The following is a 26,658-nucleotide window of genomic DNA, read 5'->3' on the forward strand; positions in this document are numbered from 1 at the left end:
GGTAGGTGATTCTTGGTTGTAATCCCATTTCCTTTGCCCTTTGGAACATCATATTCCATGCCCTCCAGTCCTTTAATGTAGAAGCTGCTAGATCTTGTGCTATCCTGACTGGGGCTCCACAGTACTTGAATTCTTTCTTTTTTGCAGCTTGCAATATTGTCTCCTTGACCTGAGAGCTCTGGAATTTGGCTATGATATTCCTAGGAGTTTTCCTTTGGGGATCTCTTTCTGGAGGTGATCGGTGGATTCTTTCAATTTCTATTTTAGCTTCTTCTTCTAGAATTACAGGGCAATTTTCCCTGAGAATATCTTAGAAGATGATATCTAAGCTCTTTCCTTGATCACGGTTTTCAGGTAGACCAATAATTTTCAAATGATTTCTCCTGGACCTATTTTCCAGGTCAGCAGTTTTTTCCAGAAGATATTTCACATCATCCTTTATTTTTTTATTCATTTGGATTTGCTTTATTGTGTCTTGGTTTCTCATAAAGTCACTGGCTTCCATTTGTTCAGTCCTCATTCTTAGGCAATTATTTTCATCAGAGAGCTTTTGAATATACTTTTCCATTTGGTCAATTTCACTTTTCAAGCTGTTGACTTTTTTCTCATGTCTTTCTTGCATCACCCTCATTTCTCTTTCCATTTTTCCTCTACGTCTCTAACTTCATCTTCAAAGTCCTTTTTGAGCACCTCTATGGCCTGATACCAATTCATATTTTTCTTTGAAGTTTTAGATATAGGGACCCTGATGTCGACATCTTCCTCTGAGGGTGCACCTTGGTCTGCCTTGTTACTGAAGAAACTGTCTATGGTCCTCACCTTTCTCTGTCGGCTCATCTTGCCTTTCTTTTACTTGACTTTTAGCTCCTTAAAGTGGGGCACTATTTCTAGGCTGTAGTATCCCAGCTTAAGAAGTCCCAGGTGGTATGATATAAGTAGGATCAGGTTCTTCACTTGCCTGGCCTGTTCCCTGGTTAGTAGATGACCCAAGACCAACTTGCTAATCAACCAGCTTTGATTCTTTATAGACTGTGGGATTCCATACTCTGCAACATAGGCTATCACTGGAAGACTGTAAGTATTAAAAAGGTTAGTCTTTGGAGTAGCTAGGTGGCACAGTAGGTAAAGGATCAGCCTTGGATTCAGGAGGACCTGAGTTCAAATCTGGCCTCAGACACTTGACCCTTACTACAAGGTTACTGTGTAATCTTGGGCAAGTCACTTAACCCCCATTGCCCTACCAAAGAAAAGAAAAGAAAAGAAAAGAAAAGAAAAGAAAAGAAAAGAAAAGAAAAGAAAAGAAAAGAAAAGAAAAGAAAAGAAAAGAAAAGAAAAAGGTCCATCTTTGTTTCCTGAAGAAGCTTGTGGCCATTAAAAAGTAATATACCATTTTCCAAATGCAATCTACCCTAATTCTTCCTTATATTAATTTTTGTGCCCAGTTCATTGGCCATGTATTGTGTCTTTTTGTGTACATGCATGTGTATATATGTGTATACATCTATAAATAAACATGTGCAAACCTATACTAAAGACTGGCTCCATTCTTTCAGGTGCATATCATAGTCTGGACAACAGATAGTCTTCATCTACTTGGCTGCTCCTTCGTGGATAGTTAAGCAGAATTCTTTTGAGTATCATATATCTCATTTAGGAGGCTCTGCAATGCCTGTCTCACATGAATATGGGGAAGATGCATTTATTTGTTCATCTCTGACACGCCCCAGTTGGGGAGCACATCTGAGCTGTGAAGGAATGAAGAGTATTGAGGCACATGCTATATTAATTCAGGCTATGATTAATAGGAGTTTTTTTCCATTCATTTGTTTAAAAGTGAGGGAACAGGACCCAAGAGATTTGAAGTGATTTGAACAAGGTTATTCCATCAATGAATTGTAAAAAAGGCACCACCCTGAGAGACACTGATCTTCAAGTCCTGACTTGATTCACTAAACCTTACTTCTTTCTCCATGCAATAAATGTTTGATTTTTTTTTAATGGCAACACTACTATCCTGGTGCTTTTTATTTTATATATAAATTGACAAGTGATCTCTAATTAAATGTAGAAAGTTATAATTAATTACCCTTTAGTTAACACCCTTCTTCAAGGTGTGAGTGGAATGAGCAGTTACTTAAACATATCCATTTGGTATTCTGGAAAAGTTATACTTTCTTGGTCTGCCCCACTCATCTACCTCTTGTGATTCATCTTCTTTCCAATTCTGTGGAAGGATCAATTCCCAGGCACATTTTCTTATTATGTGCTGTTGGTGCTTTTTGTCTTCATGGAATGACCATGGCTACAGACATAATTTGCATTGCCAAAACTGTGCAACATGTTTGGCTCTCAGGTCTTCTGAATGTTTACCTCACTGGATTCACTATAATTTTATGAGAAGCATTCAGAATTTGACACTCTATATCAGAGGAAAAATTTGGGAGGGGTGATGGTGGTTATCTTTTACTTAGCTAAATGGTTAATCTTTTTATAGACATGTGCTCTCTCTTTACAACGATTGTAACTTTTGGCAGATGGGGACCATACTAAAACTACATCTAGAATCATATAATCTTAGATTTTAAAGAGATATTTAGGGATGCTCTGATTCAGCACCCTTATTTTCTAGAAAAGAAAGCTGATGCTTAGGGAGATAAGAAATATTATCTACATATTTGTACTTCGAGACATCTTTTTTACACAACACCATACAGTTTCCTCTTTGTACCTCTAGTGCTAAGGATAGTCCTTGTATAGCATACCTTCAAAATAAAAAAAAGAAAAATAATTTTTTCATTGTCTACTATGCTAGATGGTCGGTAAATGGTGATGATGGTGGTGGTGGTGGTGGTGGAGGACAATGGTAATATTCCAACCAGTAAAGTTGATAATTTGTAGTGTGAGATTTAAATTGGAAAAAGGATTACAATTATGTCTTGGGCCATATTGGTGTCAGTCTCAGCCAGAGAGCATTTAAGCACAGCCTTATACATTGGGGAGTAGTTAGCCATCCAGGTGGTGTGATCCAAGTCCTCATCCTTTCCCTACACACACCAAAATCATCTCTCCCACTTACATACTGCTGTCCCTAAAAGCAATTCCTAATATTATCACCTCCTTGAAGGGCTTTCTTAAAAATTACATTTTACTGCACTCTGCAATTATGTTATCTGAGACGGGTAAAATTATAGGGAGGCAATATTGTTTTTTAAGCTATTCAACTTTGATTAACATCTCCGGGTAGCCATTTACTAATCATCTGACTTTGGACAAGCCACTGAACCTTCATAAGTCTCCACTTCCACATCTATAAAATGGACATATTAACACTTGAACTGTTTACCTCAGTGAGCTTTTGTGAGAATCAAAATTAATAATGAATATAATCTATAAATCTAAAACCCTATTTAAATTCCAACTACTATTCATTATTATATTACTTGGATAGAGTCTTAAATAGGAATAGTTGACTTGGATAGTAACCCAATATTCTTCACTGTCATTTTCCATAAGTCAGCTAACAGAATTCTCAATCAATGGGAGACCAGATAATTAAATTTTGAAAAATAAGGTGATTGAGTGTGTGGAGAGCCACATAGAAACAGTGGCATTCTATAGTATAAGTTGTGGTCAGTTGTGGGCTAGCATGAGGACACTGGGAGGTTTATAGAGCGACTCCCAAAGAGCAAAGACAGATGTAACATAAAGAAATAGGAAAGGGACACTGAAGACAAACTTAGAGTATCACAAGATTTCAAGTAGGAAGAGTAAATTTGTAGTTATCTAGTCTGATTCCCTCATTTTACAGAAGAAAAAACTAAGGATCTGGTGGATTATGACTTTCCCAAGGTCACAGAATTAGTAAATCTCATGCTTTTGCTTCATAAGGGCTTTTCCTTCATGGGTTTTATTTATCATTGATAACATTTCCGTGGAGTACTCTGGGTTTACATTGGTATCAAAGAATGAATTGTTTCTTCAACATTAAATTCCTACAAAGGACAGTGATAGAGACATAACACACCTATGTACGCAAGCAAGGTGGTTGAAATTTAATGTATTTCATATCATTACAGTGAACATTACATACATTATACTTTCTTTTAGAATACTCTTGCATACATCCATATCCATATAGATATATGCACGCACACACACAAAATCCCATTATGTAGATCAATTTACATGATCACAATGTTCATATCCATAAAGCAGTGAACTTCCCAAATCAGATGCATGCATAAAAGCATTGATGCATAAAATTTCCATCTTGCAAGTACAGAGAAAGTTCTAGTAGACATTTTGTGCCATGACAGGTCACTTAGGTTATGACTAGCTATATAGGACATGCTAATAAGCTTTAACCTTCTTTGTTTGTATCCAGTAAAGGAACAAGGGGTGGGGGAAGAAAACCCTCTTATCTTTGAAGAGATCAAAGACAATTTTTAAAAATATACACACTTCCCCTCAGATTGCTTTTGAGCTACATACTGAAGATATAAACAATACATTTTTTTTTTGTCTTGTAGAATTTTGTATTTGTTTATGGGGAGTATAGGAGAAAGGAGAGGGGGAAACATATCTAAATCTATCCATCTAATCTACAATGGATTAAGTGAGTGATAAAACAGAATCTGATGGCGTTGCATGGATGGTACTTTTCCTCATATTATAATTGTTATGGCTCTTTATTTAAAACAAAATCCACTGAGATTTAATATTAAAAATGGAAAGCTAAAACCCAGAGTGCTATATGACAACACATAAGTGAAAATTTATTAGACTTGTCATTTCTGTTAATTATTGTCATTTCTGTTAATTACTAGCCATTCCTGTTGGTTATTAGACGTGTCATTTTCCCTTCAAAACTGCCATCCAGTACATTCTCTGATTGTGGTTTCATCGCACACCCTCAGGCGGTGGGTCAGGGGGCCAGCATTGTAGATCTCTGCATGCCAGAAGGAGAGCAATCTAGATTTGTTCCTAAAAGATGGAATGATTAGTGTAGCAGATCATTAGTACTCCCTGCCATTCCTGTCTACTTATATGAGGGTAAAGGAGATTGCATTTTTTTCCTCTTTAAAAAGCAACAGCAAGGGGGAAAATTAAAGGGATTGTCTAAAGACTATAGGCGATACATGAAGAGTTTAGCAATAACTTAACCAAACTCCAGAAATTTCATGAACTCAACAACATTTAATACCCCAGGGTCTTACAATCTATATTTGACAATAGACCAGGGTATGGCTGAGAGATTTCAGATAGAAGATAGCTTAGGGAGAGGAGAACAAGGCTGATTTTGTTAGCAAAATCCTGCTGATTTAAAACATTATCAGAAGATGTTGTAAAATCTTATCTTCCTCTTTCCTTCTCTACCCCCCAAAAAGATTTAGGAATATATAATGATAATAATAATGAAATTAATCTAGCACTGTGTCAGTGAGGATGAGGTTATAGTCATCTTGAGAAAAGAAGGAACACATGATTTCTTGGGAGAAGCAGGAAGTTCCTCATTGGGTGGGCCAGAAAAAAAAATATGCCTTGGCATTCCATAAGTAGTGGACAATTTACCACCAAAAACATGCTTGGAAATTAATGTGAATTGCTGAATGGTCTATTTGACATAGATCATGCTACATATGAGGCATAGCCATAAATATTGTGAGAAAATAATTATTAATAATGTGGGGGGGGTGGGGGGACCCTTCCCCCCCCCCACTTTAGAGAGGTAAAATTTTAGGAGGGAGTTTTAATCCTGTGCAGGGCATGCAGGGTGTATAATAGAGGTGGAGAATAGACTCTGACTAGCTCAGTGAACTGAGAGAATTAAGCCACACCTATCTGAATTCCCTGTTGCCCCTCAGGGGGTCTCCCATTAGACCCTGATGTCATCATGGTACAGCTCATTAATATGGACCACCCATAAGTCTTATCTACCCTTAAGTCATGTCCAGCAATGGAATTGAATGATGTGAGCCAACTGGCTTTGATCAGTGTGTAATAGCCACCTCTATCAAAAGAGGAAAAAGCCTATGACCATGAGGCCGGCTCCATTCTTGGCTTGCACTCTAGGTTCATCCTGCTGTCCTGTTGGTGAGCACTCTGCTCTTAGGCCAGTATAGGCAAGGTAGAAACAGAATGTTGTTTGGGCTTTTTCTGCCTGTGTTAAATGCCATGTCGTCAATACTTTAATAATATGTAATGTTAATTAATAATAAATACTGCCTAAACTTGTGCAATAGCCATTCATTTATAAGTAGCAATATTTTTAAAAACCCAGTCTAGCCCCCCAGTAATTAAAAAAATATAAGATATAAGATACATCTCTTATAGATTGTTGTATTCTATGTAATTTGGGCTGGTGCTAGGCATCAATAGAGAATGATAGTAATATGAAGAACCAAATAATAGTTTTTAAAAATCCTGTAATGTATGGGATGGAAATTTGATCTTGTGTTCAATAACCTTGATTTTAATCCCTGTTTTTTACTGCTTTGCCCCACCTGTGTAACCTTGGGTAATCCCATATACTCTTTTGTTCTCAGTTACCTCATGTATAAAAATGAGAGATTTAGATTAGGGTGATTGCTAAAGTCCATAACAAATTTAAATGTATGCTCTGAAGAATCCAGTTAATATAGTCTCTATAAATTTTCTACATAAACAGAAGATTTTTTTAAAAAAGTAAATAGCCCAGATTCCCTGTGCCATGTAGTTCACTTTGCATGGGGAACTCAGGCAAGATTACAACCAAAGATTCAGTCTTTATGACATAACCATTTCCAAAGAAACCCTTTATTTCAGTCCTACGTGATTGCCTATATGTAGACTGTTAGAATCAAATTGTCCTGATTTCCTTTGGAACAAAACCAATGTATACAGTCAGCTGGCATCATCTCTACTGAAAATGCCATTGTTAGACACCAATGGCACATACAAAGGTAATGTGGCACAAGAAGCTTGTAGTGTTAGAGAATACTTTAAAAGTCTGGCATATTCTCAGCAAAAGATGCCTTCTCCAAGGGCTTAACAGTTATTCTCAAATCCATCTGGGATGTTCCCTGAAAATCCTACACTGGAAAAAGGCAGGGGTATGCTTGCAGAAAGGCCTGAGTGAGTGGGTAAGGGTAAGAAGAACCAATCTTGGACACTGGGGAATTGATACAAGATCAGTAAGAAACCTGGAGAGTGTGCTCACCCTGAAAGGCTATTATTATGAATGCCTAAAGAGTGTATGGATGGGGGGCAGCTAGGTGGCGCAGTGGATAGAGCACCGGCCCTTGATTCAGGAGTACCTGAGTTCAAATCCGGCCTCAGACACTTAACACTTACTAGCTGTGTGACCCTGGGCGAGTCACTTAACCCTAATTGCCTCACTAAAAAAAAAAAAAAATGTATGTATGGTGTTAGGTACACATCCTACCCCAAAACTGCCAATCCTAATATATTGCTATTACAAGACTCCACATATACACATATACACATTCTCTGAGATGAGGTTGCAAGGCAGACACAAGTAGCTACACAAAGAAACAAATTACACCAGAGGTTTTAACCTTTTCTCTGTGTGACTTGTTCAGGGTCATACAGGTAGTATTTAAGCAAAATTTAAACTCAGGTCTTCCTGATTCTGGGCCTAGGCCTCTATCTACTGTGCTACCTCAGTTCGTCTAGGCATGAGACAAAATCCTCAGACCACCCTAGCTGAGCTAATCCAAGCTTTATGGAATGTTACCAGCCACTCGTTTACTTGTTTTTTTAATGTATTTCACTGAACCTCTCACAAAGGCTGGGCAGATCCGACAAAGGTCCACCAGCCCTGAAAGCAACATATCTGGCTTGATTACCTACGAGACATGAAGTAAGGATCTGATGCTCATCTTCAGTACACAGCTATAGCTGATCTCTATACTTTCCATTGTTTCTAAGAGAGAGTTCTAGGGTATTGATTTTTTTTAATGATGCATATGTAGAGCTGTCTGTACTATAGAGGCCTAACAAATTCCATGATCCTGGTAAAAGAAAAAAAATACCTTGTGGAAAAGAGCCACCAACTCCCCATAATTGAGATGTCAGTTTCCTGAGCAGTGATTCCCTTGCCAACATATAAAGTTTTTCTTTCTCTCTTTTTACCAAGGACTGGTGGTAGGTTGCAGATATTTGCCTGGAACAAGTCAGAGATGGCTAAAAGAGGGAATGGAGAAATAACCTCTTGTACACGTTTGCATTTGCCTGCTATCAATCACATTTTCTCTGACTTTACTTCATTTATGGATTATTGCCAAAACACAGGAAGAATGTGCAAAGATAATGTCATAAAGCCACCAGAATGAAATTGGTGGGAGGAACCCATTTCTCACTTTGTTCCCAAGCACCTCTGCACTTGGAATCCCAGCATTGTTTAAGCCTCAGTTCTATATGAGAAAGCTAATCAAATGACACTCAGGAAAATTGACTTGGGTTTTCAATCTAGTTTCAGATCTCTAGTGTACTTATTTCAAATGGCATTTGTTATTCTCTGCATATCCTTAGGAACATGCCCTGTCAAGAAATGCCATACAACTTCAAACCATGTTTTTCCCACCTCTATAACTTTTTATGTATTCCCTTTTTACATTTTATTACAGCATAACATCTAAAAATGAAATAAAGATTATAGGCAATGCTTCAGGACCCGGAGTTCTATGCCTTGCCCTGAATATAAAATTGTGTTGATAGGAACTGCTGTTATACCTCTGTAAATTGCTCAAATCTCCCCACTGACCATTGCTGTAATTATTTCTGCTTGGAAATGAAAGGTTTGATCGGCAGAAAGGTTATTTTTTTATGTCTATCTTTTCTTTCATTCACCTGAACTGCACATTTCCCCTTGATGGTGGATTCAGAAGATTAAATCTGTATTTATTTACAATGCTTATCTCCAGGAAGGCGAAGACTCAAACAGAAAAAAAGCAACAAACAAACAATCCCCTAACTTTTTTGAGTTAACTGAATGTGAGTTTGCTTTGCCTTGCCACAATTCTAATGAAGCCAGTAGAGTTGATAAAAAACAGTCTGCTCTGAGCTGGTTTGAAGAAGGTTTATATGGAAGGCAAAGAAATACAAAGAGATAGTATGACCTCATTCAGGAGAAAAAAAAGCAAAACAAAAACTGCTTGTTATCAGTATGAGAGCAATTATTATACCAACATAAAGCAAATGTGGTGAAGTAGAGAAGAGGGTGTTTTCATTTCTAACTGGCTACAAAGGTTTCTCCAATATTCACTTTCTATGACTACTTTTCTAATTCCCCCCTTCCCATGCCTATTGCCTGCTATTTGGATGTTCAACATTACCCATATTTTTCTTTCTTGTTTAATGGGCAGATGTTCAAAGGATTAGTAATTTGCCTGTCACTTGGATTCTAACAATTCTGAAAGACTGACTTCACTTTTCTCTCACAATCAAGTCATCTCTTTGGGTGTGGTACATGGATAGTGTCATTTGATGGGATTTATATCATCCCACCTTATTGGCATGCAAAACCAAAACCAAAACTCCCAGCTCTAAAAAGCCCAACCAAACCAAACCCCCAACAATCCAAAGCCCGCCCCCCCCCCCACACACACACACGAGCAAATGTATTTTGGGAAGAAATTGTTGTGTAGTAGCAATACTATTAGATTGAGCATCAGATTCAGGAGACCTAAGAGTCTTCACTTTGCTAATAATTACCTATCTGACTTTAGGAAAGTCACTTAATTGCTATAAGCCTCGGTTTCTTCCTCTGTTAATTTAAGGGCTTATGATAAACTACCTCTAAAAAACCTTTTAGCATCATGTAATTTTCTTCTTTTCATTGGAGTGAAGGAATTCCAGAACTTGCCCATAATACTAATTCATTTGAATTCCAGAGGTGCTAAGGACCAGCCTTCAAACTAAAACTAAATAATAATATGGATGATATAATAAAAATAGTGATATATCCACCATTGATATTGGGGAGGAAAGAAGAAGACAAGAGCAAGGGGAAAAATTCTATACTATAAATGTGATTGTTTAATTTTGTTTTTTAAATAACCCTCCATTTCTGGACCTTGTAGGTCAAAGGAATTTTTTTTTTGTACAACCCCCCCCCCAATTCTAAACTGGGTTTAATAAGTCTCATCTAGGGGTTATGACCTAAGGATAATTTTTCTTTGAGGGCAGACCTGTGTGTCTGTAGTGGTCCCAAGACTAATGAGGCCTAGCCTGCAATGTGATAAGACATATTCGCTGGAATCCAAATCTCAGGGGAAGAAAGAACTACAATCTATCAATACCATTCCTGGTTTTTAAAGAAAAAAGATAGAAAGCTTTTAACTGTGGTCCCAGAAGGATATATATACCCCTGAAACAGAGAATGTATAGGATTTCTTCTGTCTATTAGTGGAGCTGCTAAAGAAATCCTATACAGTGCAAACACATCTCACTTTGATTGCTTGACCTCTGAGTCTGTTAAGACTTTGTCTACACATGCCAAGTTAAAAAAAAGAAGGAAGGAAGGAAGGAAGGAAGGAAGGAAGGAAGGAAGGAAGGAAGGAAGGAAGGAAGGAAGGAAGGAAGGAAGGAAGGAAGGAAGGAGGAAAGGAAGGGGAGAGAAAGAGAAAGGGGATAGAGAGGAGGGAGAGAGAGAGAGAGAGAGAGAGAGAGAGAGAGAGAGAGAGAGAGAGAGAGAGAGAGAGAGAGAGAGAGTTAAATTAGGCTTTTATAGCTATGCTTCAGAGATTGAGAACTGGTATTGGAGCCAGCAAAACCTGTGCACAGGTATACCTCTAACATATACCAGCTTAACCTCTCAGTATTCTAGGTCAATGGTATCAAACTCAAATAGAAAGGACTACCACTAAACAAAAAAGGATCCCTGTGGCTGCCCATTGACTTCATTTTAAAATGTAATGTTATCTATATTTTATTGTATTTTTATTTATTTTGTTAAATGATTCCCAATACAACTTAATCAGGTTCTGTACACTCCTGTAATTATAAGTTGTAGAGAAGGTGCTGACCTATATTGACAAGAGGGTATTTCCTTACCTGGGTGTTCCCTATACTCATGACATGATAGGTCTAATCCCTATTCCAACCTTAGTTGGCATCTGTTCCATCCACATATATATATATTTTTTTAGTTAGGCAATTGGGGTAAAGTGACTTGCCCAGGGTCACACAGCTAGTAAGTGTTAAGTGTCTGAGGTCAGATTTGAACTCAGGTCCTCCTGACTCCAGGGTTGGTGCTCTATCCACGGCGCCACCTAGCTGCCCCTCCCATCCACATATTTTAAAGAAAAGGAAATTGAGGCACAATGAGGCTGAGTTTCCCAATTAGTGATGAAGCCCAGAGTAGAAAAAGGGTCTCATGCCTCCCCTTAAGCTCACTAGATTTTATACTATATTTCATTGAGTAGAGCTATCTCTTTATATGCAACTGGATTGAGGCAGGACAATAGAATTTGGGAAGTTTTGTTTTGTTTTGTTGCTCTTCCATGATTCCAGATCACATGGTAAGAAATGGAATATATAGCCAACAAACTGCATTTATTCAACAATTCTTATCCAGTGTCAATACTTATTGAGAAAATTCCTTTTTTTAATATGTGATGTACAGTCATTTGACTTGAAAAAGCTTAGTCCATAAGTCAGGAAATGGGCCCAAGCCAAAGATGTGTTCATCCATACTCCAATAGCTTGAATCATTTTATCTGGTTTTGGTCAGGAAGGGCTATCCTTGGTCTTTAAGAAGTCTGAACCTGCTTTTACACCAACAAGATAGTAACAACAAACAGGATAAAAGCAAAAGCTCCAGCTTGAAAAGGAGGCTTCCTGAAAGGGAGCAATAGAAATTGTGAGCGTGAAATTCAGAAAGAATACCTGCCAGCACATCGATTTTCCCTTGCCTTAGTTAACTTCAGGTTTAAGAATTGTTTTTGATATGCATATCACTACTTCTTGTTCAAGTTAATTTGTTTAAACATTCATGAAGGGGAAGGTTTTTTAATAGAAACGTGCCAAATGTTTTTCAATTACTGGCAAACTGGGGTGTTTGCTGATCCATGAACAATACGAATATTCAGTGCTGGAGATTTTTTACTGCTTGGCAACAAAGTTTTTATTTTATTTTTCTTATTCCCTATTAAAGCACCTCCCCTCCCCACCTAAAGTAGGGAAAACAATCTTCTGGGTCAACTACTATGCAAATAAGTAACTTTGTGAAGACAGTGGTTAAGCTGTTCCTACTTTTAATAGAGGAAGACAGAGCAGAATATAGATGGTGTTCGAGATTAAGTTTTGACGGTAGGCCTTTGCTTTGTGTGCACAAGTGAAGGCAGAGATATGAAAGGGCTTTTTTTTTTTAACCTTTTAAGGAAAGGAGGGAGCTCTTATACCGTTCTATATGGTTATGCCTTGGTAAAACCAATTTTACAGTATTCGGAGGGATCTTCAGAAATCATTGAGCCCATTCTCTTCTATGTTGGGGTAGGGATTGTCTTGATTCTAAAGAGAAAGCTTTTTACTCTTTTCTCTAAAGGAAGGTCTACAGCCTCCTTTGCTTCAGCAGTCAACAAGCTTTAGTATTACTGGTAGCAGAGCTGACCATATGAGAAGGTGAGATATGTGGCTGCCTACATGTTTTTTTGTTTGTTTTTTTGTTTTTTTTGTTTTTTAGTAAGGCTATTGGGGTTAAGTGACTTGCCCAGGGTCACACAGCTAGTAAGTGTTAAGTGTCTGAGGCCAGATTTGAACTCAGGTACTCCTGAATCCAGGGCCGGTGCTCTATCCACTGTGCCATCTAGCTGCCCCGGCTGCCTACATGTTAATGATATTCGTGGGAATTTCAAGAAGGCACTGCTCCCCCAATACACACCAAATTTCATCAGTGTAAGCTGACATTTATTGTGCTTTAAAAGACAAAAATTGATTTATTTTTTAAATATTTATTTAAAAATATTACTACTTAAGTCTTATAGACATTATCTTATTTGGTAGTTTTAATCACCCTGTGAGGTCAGTGCTATTTATTATCCTTGTTTCATTCAAATAAGCAAGCAAGCAAACAAACAAACAAAAAACAGGATGAGAAATATTAAGTAATTTGCTCATGGCCAAGTTTACAAAACACATAAACATCTTATCTGACTCTCATTAAAACTCTGTGAAGTACTTATAGCAGGATTTATCTCCATTTTGCAAATAAGGGAATTAAGATAGAATTTAAGTGATTTAGCAAAGATCACACAGCTTTATTTGAACCTTGGTCTTCCTGACACATGTCCAGTATTTATGCACTGTATCCTTGCTAGCACACTACCTCACACCATTATAGACTAATTAGTTTGGAATTTCAATTGAGTTCTTCCTCTTCAAATGTAAATGTCCCAAGGAAAAGTTCCCTAATTACCTAGGAACACAAGTGACAGCTGAGTGCAAGGTACCACAAATATATAAGACATAGACTGGGCACCAAAGCTGGGGAAGGCAAGAAAGAAAAAAAGAGGAGCTTATAAAGGAATCATAGAATCTTAGTTTAGGAATGGACTCCAAGAAATCATCTAGTCCAGGGCTTCTTAAACTTTTTCCCCTCGCTACCCCTTTTTGCCTGAGAAATTTTTATGTGACCCTGGGTATATAGATATATAAAATAGGTATACAAATCAAACATTTACTGCCAAATTTTTCATGACCCCCACATTTAATTACATGATCCCATGTGGGGTCTCAACCCACAGCTTAAGAAGCATTGATCTAGTCCATTATTGTGCATGATGCATGAATCCTACTGAACTCTGCACATTTTAGTTTTGCCCAGGGACAACTCAGACTGGTAGCATGTTTATTATACCACTGGAAATATGATCTCTGAGGCCATCCTTTTTAGGTCAATTTCCCACAAATTTGTAATTGTCTATGCCCACCTTTATGACAGCAAATCTATACTCCTTCCCCTCTGTTTTTACCTTCATTAATCGCTCTAGCCCAAGGTGGTGCATGTACCAGGACACCTCTGTTTTAAGTACGTCTGCTCTACAATGTGTTTCCTAGTCAGTAGTGCTGTTGTATTAGGTAAAAGTTCTGAAATAACAATGTGATGGTGATTCTCTCTTTTATAGTACCTTCGCTTCCCAAACCCTACATAACTGAACTCTCATGCCCTTTAAAACAGGGGACAATGTCACACGGGTATGAGGTAGCTGACTGGAGAAACCAATAAAACCTTAATTAACAGAAACCCAACTAACTGGAACCCTGAGCATGGTGCAGTGGAATGAATACTGGCTTTGGGGCTTGGGGAGGGAAAATGACTGTGACAGACCTAGGAAATTAGGGATTATGAGGCTGAAGTGAATCTCATATCCAGTGTCATTGTATAACTGGCTTGTTAGACATGTTGAATAAACCAGCCATGTAAATAGAGATAGGACTCACAATGTGGAAGCCAAAGGAATCAAGCTTAAGGCAAGCATTGGAGAGGCATGAAAAGGAAATAATATTCAAACCACAAAGGTAATAGACAGAATCCAACTAGAATATATTGAGACTGCTTTATACAAGCTATATATCAGTCCCTTTCCTTAGCAGACACCCCAGTGGTTTTTAAGCTGTTGACTAGCAAGAGACTGGTCACTTTGGGATGATTCTATGTAGTATATGAAACATTGGTGGAGATTTGAGAGGCTGATAATAATATTCCAGGGTAAGAGGTATGTATAGTGGGAAGAAGTACATGGTAGGGGGAAGGGGGGATGTTGGGTTGGATTTAGTGATTTAGCACAAGATAAGGGCTTAAATTATCTCGAAGTGTGGTATTGCTGAAGCATTCATTTGATTCCCCTCCATTCTCTTTAAGTGACCTTAACAAAAGATTTCTATATTGTTGATTGACTAGACCAGGCTGTTGATCCGTATTGACCTTTTCTTCTTGTGGGATAGGCTTTTCTATTTATCCCAGACTCTAGACTGTATCAATATAACTAAATCGAAGCAGAGAAGAACAATTATATGGAAAGTTTGGACTGTGTAGACAAGCAATTTGGTTAAGTGATTTCTCCATATCATTCTCCCCAGTCGTTGGCTTTTTGCCTGAATTCTCTGTGTGACTTCTTTAATTCTTCTCTTTGCATTGCCTGCAAGGTTGTGGCATCTGTTTTCCCATTTATAAGAAGACAAAACAATTGTCTACCCCTTGTCTCCCAACATATACACCAAACGAGTTAGGATACCTTAACATTTGCATCACATGCCTGGAAACAGTATTTCCTTTGTTTCTCACTGTGGCCTTTTTAGGTAGGGAGGGAGGTATAGTTCCCTGTTTGACAGGCAAGGAAATTAAGGCTAAATGACTTGCCCTGGATCACATTATTATTAAGTGGCAGTGTCAAAGTGAGAACCCAGGTATTCAGATTTCTAGTTCAGTGTTTCTCACACTGCATGAAGCTCCTTCTCCCCAATAAAACCCCTTTGGAAGTATTGCAGTGCTACAGAGAATATATTCATATTTTGCAGGAAATATGTAGACAAATGTAGGGATAATACCAATTCAAAAAACTCATACATATTTTTCCTCCTTCCCATTACCCGCCCCCTCCTTTTTTTTTTCCCTATGGGTGAGGAAGGGGTGGAATGTTTGCAATCACCCTCTGGGTATTGTAATTGCTTTACCTGGGTGATAGACTTGGCCTTATCTCTGTAGGGCCAGCTGTATCTCTCTGTCCTTCAGTCCATTGTACTAAGAAGTTTGAAGTGGCAATGGGACTGACCAGGAAATCAGTTGTTGTTGTTAGATTTTTTTTTCCCCTTCTCTGCCTTTTTTCTCTGTTCCTTAGATGAAATGAGAAATCCTTGATTTCTCACATTCTCATTCTCTTTGCTTTTCGCCTTTTCCCCCCCAATCCTATAATGTAATGCCAATTATTAGAAAATATAATTCACTGTGTCTCACACCATTATTTATAATCTACTGGAGCATTTTCTTCACATTCTTAATATCCATAGTGTCTGGGAGAATTACAGCCAGGAAGCTGACTGCAGGCCTCCGTGTAACTAGAGGAGATAAGAACATTGTTTTTACAGGGTGATTTTCAGTTGTCACTGGGTTTTCATGATTTCTATGGAATGACTAGAAAGTTAGGGATGCACTTAGAATCATTTTGCAAAGAAAATAAAAAAATATACTCTCACTAAGATTTCTCCCTTTTGCTTTGTTCCCCCAATAAAAAGAAACAAACAAAAAACCCCATTAGATCACATAGGATAAAGAGAAGGGAAATGTAGTAATGCAGTCTTTTTTTTAGGTGACTACAGCAGTAACTGGATGCTCATTATCTCATTACTTTTATTTTTTCTGTAGTAGGGAACATCATAACCTTAAAACACTTTCTAGCCTCAACCATAATGCTCAATATGCTCAATCTCTCTCTCTCTCTCTCTCTCTCTCTCTCTCTCTCTCTCTCTCTCTCTCTCTCTCTTTCTCTTTCTCACTCTCTCTCTCTATCCCCTTGCTTTTCTTCTCCTTTCCTCCTCTTCCCTTCCTTTCTTCCTTTCCATTTTCTTCTCTTCTCCTCTCTACTTCATTCCTCTGCTCTCCCTCTCCCTCTTGTTCCCCTCTCTCTTCCTCTCACTGTCTCTCATTCAGAGAAGCACATTAACAGGGGAAGCCTCATTGATGCTGTTTTGATAATGGCCATTCTTAGCCAGTGAACACTTATTAAGCATTACTATGAGTGAGGCACTGAACTAAGTGCTAGAGACACAAAGAAAATCAAAAGATAGTACCTATGCTCAAGGAGCTCATAATCTAATGAAGGTATACACTATGTAAACAACTACATACAAACAAGCTATATCTAAGATAGTGAGATTTAAGCTAGTACATGAAAAAAAGTCAGGGAAGCTAAGAGGTAGAGATGAGGAGAGAAGGTACTCCAGCCATGAGGGATAACCAGTGAAAATTCCTGGAGTTGGAGATAGAACTCTTTCAAGAAAGCTTTTTGGTCTTGAGACTCATTCATCTTCCTCTTTGAGGCTTCACATGTAGGCATTTTGACAGTGTCGTCCTCTTCTGAATTTGTGTTTTGGTCTTCTCAATCACCATAGTAGCTTTCTATGGTGAAGATTCTTTTCTCTTTCTTACTCAGATTTTAGTTGATTTTGTGGGTCTTTTAAAGTTGAGCTCTGCTCCTGGAGCACAGGGGGTCATTGTTATAAGCTTCTTTTGCTGGGCTCCAGGGGCCTAATCACTGTTTTCTGCTCTAGCCCTCAGGGGCTCTCTTTGCTCACTGCATTGTGATACCCTGGCCTAGTTGGACCTATTGTATATGGGATACTCTAGATGGTAGATTTCCTTCTGTATTTGGGCTGGGAAACTCACAAATGGCCTGCTGTGCCACTAGCCTGCTGATCCCAAGGACCACGAGGCCTCTTTATGGTTTCTTGAAGTTTCATGGAGTTAGTAGCTTCTAGTTGGCCAATTCTAATTTTTAACCCAATGCTAGCAAAGGGTCCACTGTCATCTTTCTGACCAGTTGTCCAAACCACTTAGTGTCTCTGGGCTGAGAGCTCCCAAAAGTTGCTGTTGTCCTGCCCTCCTCCAAGGCCCACTCTAAGCAGTCCTGAGGCACTCCCAGCGTGTACCCACCCTAGTGTTACAAACCTCTACTGCAGATCTTCCAACTTGTCTTAGATGGATAAATGTCTCCCTCTGACTTTTTGTTGGTTCTGCTGCTTTAAAATTTGATTTGAGGTATTATTTTAAAGCTATTTAGAAGGGAAGATTGGGAGAGTCCCAGTCTGTACTCTGCCATCCTGGCTCCCTGAAATGGAAATGTCAGCTATCAATCTTCGAAGCCCTTTTTATTTACTTTCAAACAGGTAATAAACCTCTGGAACTCAGTGTTATCATTTGACAAATTGCTCTCTAAAAATGATACCAATAATCTCTTAATTGCCCATTCCCTTTTCTTCATTTTCATTTTCCTTGACCTCTCTGTATCCTTTGGTATTGTTGATGACTCTTTCCTACTTGATACTCTCTTTCCTTTAGATTTTTGGGACATTATTCTCTCTTGGTTCTCATCTCCTTTACTGGATCTTCATTAAAGTCATGCCTCCTAACCATGGGTATCCCTTAGGGTTTGGCTTGGGCCCTCTTTTCTCTCTATATTATTTCTTATTAATCTCATCAATTCCCATGGATTTTATTACTATCTTTATTCTGATCATTCCCAAATCTATGAATCTAGTCCTAAAGTCTTTACTGACTTCCAGTATCATGTCCAAATGACTATTGGACATCTCAAATTAGATTTTCATTGTGTAGCCAAGATGGTAGAGAGAAGCCATGAAGGTTCTTGAGCTCTCCCCAAATTTCCCTTCGAAAAAATATTTTTTTTTTGAAACAATATTTTTTAAAAGCCTCTAAATGAATTCTGGAGCTAAAGAACCTATAAAAAGCTGCAGTGAAACAATCTTCCAGCCTAAGATAACTTAGAAGGACTTCAGGAAAGTTCTGTCTCACTTGGGTAAAAGGGGAGTGCAAATATACAAAAACTTAAACAATATAAGTCAGCATGGAATCAGTATGCAATGAGTAACACTGACCCTAAATGCTGTAAGAGTCCAGTGGAAGGAGACCTTCTATTGAACTGGAATAGTCAGAAATAGTTTCATAGAAAATAAAGCATTTGACCAGGGTCTGAAAAATTGGGTAAAATTTGGATTGGAAGAGAGGAGCCAATTATGTATACTTTACAATTAGTGCCATTCCTGGAAAATGTAGTTTCTAATACAATTGCATTGTGCTGTATTCAGTAAACTGTTTGTTGGAGTCAGGAAGACCTGGGTTCAAATCCTGTCTCTGATATTTACTAGTTGTGTGATTCAGAGCCAATCACTTAACTTATCAGAGTTTAAATATTCCATATCCCTAAAATGCAGAAGTTTAACTAGATGGGCTCTAAGGACTTGCTGAGCTTTAAATTCATGATCCCTTAAGGCAAATACTACATTTTTTTTTGGTCTACATAGCCCAAACACCTAGCACAGGCCCTAGAACATAGCAGACACTTAAATGCTTGAATTGATTATTCTTGAAATCCCTGTCTCATTTCCATCCCTGGAGGAAATGAAACAGAAAATCTAGGAGAAAAATGTGGTTTCACTCATTCTACCTTCTATGAATGCAGAGCAAGTCTCAAACAAGTCATCTGCTTTCTCCCTTTTGACTCTTTAAGAAACTAGGATCCTAAGATCCTAGAGCTAGAGCTGAAGTAAATTTATAGGCCTTATGGTCCAAGGTGAGGTGGGGTGGGTAATGAGGTCCACCGACTTGCCCAATGTCACATATGTAAGTAGTAGAGTCAATATTCAAACTATTCAAGTTACACCAAAAATAGTGCTTAAATTTCAGGACCCTTTCCATTCCTGCTTTATAAACTCTAAATGTTTTTTTTCTAAAATCCTCAAGATTAGTCATCATGTTTTGAGCAAAGTAGAGTAAAAAAGGTTGGACTAAAGATATTTGCTTGACTTATTGTCTTACTTTATCCCAGACTTGAAATCTCATACTTGGGAGGGACTCAGAAGTCAACTATCCCAATAGAACAATTTTTTCACCTAAAATTGGTTTATTATTTGGCCCATTAATTATTTTCTAAAGTTATTTCTTATCCTTCCTTCCAAACCCTTCAAATATATCCTCGCTGCTTTTAGTTGTTCAGTGCATAGTAATTCTCCATATTTAAGAAGATCATTAAGAGCCTTCCTTTATTTCCCCCCCTTAAGTCTGTGTCCTCCATCTCAAGACTCATCTCTGGCAAACAGTCTTCTGTTATTCATATCAATGATTAAACACTCCCTTGCTTCATATTGCTCACCATTTGTTTTGTGGTCCTTCAACTTTTAGGTTTATATTAATTTTTTAGTGTTTAAATTTTCTAAATTTTGCATGTATATATATGTTTCACTAACTATATTCTCAGTGCTCTGATGCATTTCCTCAGTTACTTTTGTCATATAATAGGGTTCCTGGTATACTATAGCTGTGGATATAGCACACATTTAATAAATAAATAAGAAATAAACTTAGAATAAATGCTAATTCCTTCCAATTTCTGCATATAGCCAATTTTCACTTTAAACAGTGTTGCTGTTCTTCAGTCAATCACAAATGCTTTTGTGGCTTGACTTACATAAATGTTCAAAATTCCTAAGACTTCTCCATGTTATATGAACTCAGTAAGCATTAGATGATGATTGTGGTGGTGATGATGAGGTGGTAGACCACTAATAGGGATATATTAGAGCAAGCTCAAAGTGGTTTGTGAGAATAAAGTCCCAGTGTAAGCAATTATACTTTGGAAATCATTGAAATTTAGATACAAAAGAGGTTTTGTTGTAGCTAGATTTAATAAAGTGATGCCAAAATGTTAATAATGCAGATTATATTTGGGGTAGTGGGGTACAGGTTTTTTGTTTATTTGTTCATTTTTCTAGAGAACCTGTTGTTAAACATTTAAACATTAAACATGCTCTTGGTCAATGCATGGAAAATCTTGGTGAAGAAAAAGTGGCTATTCCAGACTTTTTAAAAAATCCTTTTTTTTTTAACTTTTAAAAATTTTATTTAACTTTTTTTCCAATTACATGTAAAGATATATTTTTGAGTTCCAAACTTTTCTCCCACCCTCACTTTCCTTCCCGATCCCAAAGCCAGCAAGCAATCAGATATAGGTTATATATTACAATCCTGTTAAACATATTTCCACATTAGTCATGTTGTAAGAGAAGAATCAGAAAAAAGGGGAAAAATGCAAGAAAGAATAAACAACAACAAAAAAGCAACAACAAAAGTGAAAATAGTATGCTTCAATCTGCATTCAGACTCCATAGTTCTTTTTCTGAATATTATTCCAGATCTTTTGATGGTAGACTCAAGGTCAGAACTTAAAAGTCTTAGTTGCTGATCTCCAAACACTGCTACAAGTATAAACTCTGATCATGTTACTTCCTAGCTCAATGGCTTCAAATTACCTGCAGAATTAAGACCAGCCCCTTTAATCTGACATTCAGTGCCCTCCCTACTCTGGCTCCAACCCAGTCCTTAGCTTCTCCTGTCCCTAATATAGCATTTTAAGATCTGCAAAACTTTCCTTACAACTACCTTATGCATTTTTCAAATGGATTTGTGTGACTTGGTCAAATGTTTAAAATATCTATTTATTAGAGACTGGCTTTCAACCCAGATCTCCTGACTCTATCTGCTGAAGTTTAGGACCTTTTCCACTAAACAACATTATGTGCTCTCTCTTGCTCTCTCTCTGTCCCTCTCTCTCTTAAGAGGTTTTGAAAAAGTAATATTTTTCATTAGACCCCAGAGTCATCCTATAATTTTCCTTCTCCTTCTTTCTCCTATACAATTTCCAAGCCCCATAAATGCTACACCCATGATATCTATTTTCTCTTCTCCCATGGCCACCTTTCTAATTTAGACCCTCTTAATCTCTTGCCCAAAATATGATGAGTTTCCTAATTGGTCTCCCTTTTCCTAGCCTCTCCCTTTTACAATCTGACCTCCATACAATAATCACCCCATAGGAATAATTCTCATCATGCTACTCCCATGCTTATCACCATCTCCCACCCTCTTCCCTGTGCCATTGAATGTAAGTGAAATTCCTTAGCCTGGAATTCAATGCTTCCACAGTCTAACTTCAAATTACATTTCTGTGTGTGTGTGTGTGTTAGCTATATTTTTATTCAAATTATTTTATCAATTAGCATGCACTTATTTTCTCTATGTCCCTCTTCCCATTCCCTCTGGGAGGGGGATGAGGAACAAGAAAATCAAAACCTTTGTAACACATAAGCAGAATCAAGCAAAACACAGCAGGGATTGTCTTTTTTTTTTTTTTTTTGGTGAGGCAATTGGGGTTAAGTGACTTGCCCAGGATCACACAGCTAGTAAGTATTAAGTGTCTGAGGCCGGACTTGAACTCAGGTCCTCCTGATTCCAGGGCCAGTGCTCTATCCACTATGCCACCTAGCTGACCCAGGGATTGTCTTTTGTCTTTCTTTGTATATCCAAGCCTCACCACAGTGCCTAATACATAATAGGTTCCTAATATTTATTGATTGACTAGCCATATCCAAAAATAAGTCTGTCACATCTGTGTCAAGAGATGCTTCCTCATTACTCCTGATCATTGTTCCTCTGGAATCATGGTTGGTGCTTGCATTGATCTGAGTTCTTAACTACTGCTGCTGTGTATGGTTGGTTTTTTACCATATTGTTGTTTTGGTAGAAATCATTCCTCTGATTCTTCTCACTTCACTTTTTGTCAGTCCACATGAGTCTTCCCAGGATTCTCTGAAAATTGTCATCTTTAACATTCCTTACAGGAAAACATTATTTGGTTACATTTTTTTGCCTTATTTCATACCATTTCCTTTCTGTACTCTACGTTCCAATCCAACTAGAATACTAAATCTTTTCTGAACTGGGATCCTACCTCCCACCTCAGAGCATTCATTCAATAAATCTTCCATACCTGGAATGCACTCCCTGTAAATTTCTACCTTTAAGAATACTTATCTTTCTGGGGGCAGCTAGGTGGTGAAATGGATAGAGCACTGGCCCTGGAGTCAGGAGTACCTGAGTTCAAATCTGGCCTCAGATACTTAACACTTACTAGCTGTGTGACCCTGGGCAAGTCACTTAACCCCAATTGCCTCACTAAAAAAAAACAAAAAACAAAAAAAAAAGAATACTTATCTTTCCTTATGGTTTAATTGATGTATTACCTTCTGAGTGAATCTTACCCTATCACTGTTCTCCCTTTCTTCAAATTACCTTGCATTTACTTATCTCTGTATTATAGCTTATCTGTCTGTCCCCCAAAAGAATATAAACTCCCTGAAGGCAAGGCAAATTTGTTTTTATCTTTATATCTCTAGCACCTAGTAGCATTTAAATTAATGTTTGTTGTGGAAATGAATATCAACTACTATCCATTTAGGTCTTCTATTATTCATATGAATATTTTTTACTGTATATTCCCTTAGGTCAGGGGTGATTATTTTTCATATTTGTCTCTATATTTCTTTTTTTTATGGGACAATGAGGGTTAAGTGACTTGCCTAGGGTCAAATAGCTAGTAAGTGTCAAGTGTCTGAGTCTGGATTTGAATTCAGGTCCTCCTGAATCCAGAGCTGGTGCTTTATCCACTGTGCCCCCTGTATCTATATTTCTTAACATCATGTTGCACACAATGGGTAATTTAAGAGAAAAAAATCAGACCTATAATGTCAACAATTATAAAAAAAAATTTGTGTGGAAACTACCTCAATGGTACCCTGAAGTTTATTAGTAACTTAGAGCTTAACAAAGTTGCCTGTTCCACTGAAGACTAATTGCTATTGGTCATATAGCTAGTATGAGTAGTAAGGACTGAAGCTCTCGTCCTCCATGTTGTAATCCTCTACTTCCTTCCTTATGCTGTGTCAAGTTGGTCAATCAGTTAGCTTACTAAGTATGAGCCACAAGGTGGACTTAAGTTCAAGTCTTCCCTATAACACAGGCATCTACTCACTCCCTTAGGTTGCCTTGACTATTAAGTAGATCCTGAACAAATGTTTATTAAATTGGGAGGTTAATTGTATATTGTAAGTTGCTTAAGAAAGTATTATTGAATGGATGGATGCAGAAAGTTTGGTATGGACTATTTTCTGTTATGTGTTTATTGGAAGGGAGCTACTGAGCAACCTGAAAACAACAACAAAAACAAACACTACCTGAATGCTTATGGGGACTTAAAATTACCATCAAAATATCTATTATGCATTCCTGGAAAACTCTTCTTATGATGCAAATATATTACTGTATTACCTGGGAGAAAAAATATGCTAGCTAATTAGCACTCATGATCACAGCAGTCTAGATTTTTTAAAAGTAAGATTAGTCAGTAGTAGAGATAGTACATATGAATTTTGACTTGAATAAAGGGTCAGAAGAAGTGGATAGAAAAGATATACAACATATGGAGGAAGACTCTGGGCAACAATAGGCAGTCATGAAGATTGGGACACCACTGAGATGGGGAAGAAGGGGAGCAAGCAGTGATTAAATTTAAGGGTAACAAAGAGAAATATATCTTTAGGCTTTGCCATTTGACCATTCAGGGTCTGAGCATCAATTTCTATCCTTTAATTTCTAGAATAAAATGATTAAATTAGGAACACATATTAAATGATCTTCAGAAAAAGATATTGAGAGATTTTGGGGGGGTCAAATTTTATGGTTATTATGCTCCAACCTCACAGCAGAAATAAGTTGGTAATAGAGTACTACATCCATCTCACATAGGATCATAAACTTAGAGCTGAATGAGGCCAGAGCACACTTAATCTGAAAAGTTAAGTGAATTGTCCAAGGTCACAAAGATAGTAACAGGTTTGGGGTCTGAACCCACATGCTTTGACTCTAAATTCAGAATTCTTTCCCTAGTTCTTCATCTTACACTCATCAAACGTTCTAGAGCACATTGTTAGCATCATCCATATGGCACTAATATCATGTTACCTTGTCCTATACCTGCATATTTTTTTATCTTCTCTAATATCCTGCAAAGTCCTTGAGATCCAGGACTCTGGGCTATTCTTCTTTGGTTCCCCACTCCTGCTCCTTACACATTAGCTTGTATTTAGTACATACTAAGTGATATTTGATGAGCAAACAAATAAAGAAATTAGGAACAATGTATGCATCCTCTAAATGATCCTCAAGGAAGGGTGGGTTAGATGCTAAAGAATTTCAGATAAATTCTTCTTTTCATTGTATTTTCATTTCACATAAAAAAAGTGGTAAAATGTCAGGTAACATAGAATGCCATCTCTATCTTTCCTAAAGGGGTCTGTTCGGTTCCACTATTCCAATTTATTATTCAGGGTGAAATAATAGTTCTTATAATTGAAAGTGATCAGGAAAACACTGGGAAAAATTTCTAAAGGGGCAGACTGTTTAGCTCTGTTTTCAACAGATGGGGTCCCTGCTCTATCTAGACATCTTTAAATCCATATTCGATTCATATAGTCTTTCATTCTCCCACTCCAAAGCAGCTAATACTTTCACCCCATATCCTGCATTGCACAATTGACTCACTGCCTTATGGGGGGCTTCACTCTCCACTCGTGCCTCATGTATCATCCGCTGCCGTAGGCAGCTGGAATACAACATTGATGGACCAATGGTCTGATCCAATATGGCAAATCCTATATTCCTGTTTGGGTACAAATGAATAACCTCATACAGCTCTGCAGACATTCAACAAAATGATGAAGGGAAGGGAAAAAAAAACACAAATGGAATTTCCCGATCATTGCATTCCACTTTATTTCTCTGTTTTAACTTTGTAAGTGAATTCAATGTCTGTAGAAGGCGATTGATGGCTTTAAAAGAAAAAGAAAAAAAGAACAGGAGAAAAAAAGTTAAAGGCCCATACTGGAATCCTAGCATCATCTTAATCAATGGTCTTCTCTTACCAGTGTCTCATCTTGCTTCCATTTTGATGGGTTTTAGTCACCTCTGAACCTACTGATACAAGTAGGGCTTTTATTTTAGCCCTAATTTTTTTGTTTGTTTTCAATTATAGCTCCATAAATGAAAAAATATGCTCTGAAATCTACCCTTAATCTGTCTTTCCAGTTTGATCACCCAGAAATCCTGACTGCTAAAGTGACTTTGGATCAGTCACTAAACTCTGTTTCTTCATCTCCAAAGTGTGGGTTTTGCCTAGATGAGATTCAAGTCCCTTCTAATTTTAAATTCCATGATCTTGCTCACTTATGCAATCCTTTTGCACTAGACAAAAACAAAACAAACAAAAAACTCATAGTTCTAGCCAAACACATCTTTTCATTTCCTTTCTTAATATCTCAAGTAATGATAAACTTTAGTCTTGCTGAGTCAGGGAGTGAGTACCTCACTGTCTGAAATGAGGAGAAGATTCTGCAATTCCAGATTCCTGGGGACACTCAGGAAGATACTGTAGGTTCAGACAATGATAGGTCAGCAGAAGGTGGCAGAAGGAGCCCTGACCTAGTGTGAAAAAACTTGGCTCCCAAATCCAGCAATGCTCCTTGCTAGCCATGTAACTGTAGGCAAGTCACTTCACATATCTTTACCTCAGTTTCCTCATCTGCAAAATATAAGGGCTGGAGTAGGTGATTCCCAAAGGTCCTTTCAGTGCTACTTATGTAATGTTTATTTTTTAACATTCATTAAAAAAGATAGTTCCTAATCCTCTCCCTTCCTTCAGACTCTCTCCCACTGAATGAGAAGGCTCATGGGGGCAGCTAGGTGGCACAGTGGATAATGCACCAGCCCTGGATTCAGGAGGAGTACCTGATTTCAAATCCGGCCTCAGACACTTGACACTTACTAGCTGTGTGACCCTGGGCAAGTCACTTAACCCTCATTGTTCTGTGCAAAAACAAACAAACAAATAAAGCAACCCCCCCCCACAAAATATGATACTCATTATATATGTGAGGTCATGCAAAACATATTTCCATATTAGCCACACACTTCCATAATGTTTTGAGGCATACCTCCTTTTTCAGAGAGGCTGAGACCAGGAAAGAATACTGCAA

This window comes from Dromiciops gliroides, chromosome 1, assembly GCF_019393635.1.
Source record: "Dromiciops gliroides isolate mDroGli1 chromosome 1, mDroGli1.pri, whole genome shotgun sequence".
Taxonomy (NCBI): domain Eukaryota; kingdom Metazoa; phylum Chordata; class Mammalia; order Microbiotheria; family Microbiotheriidae; genus Dromiciops; species Dromiciops gliroides.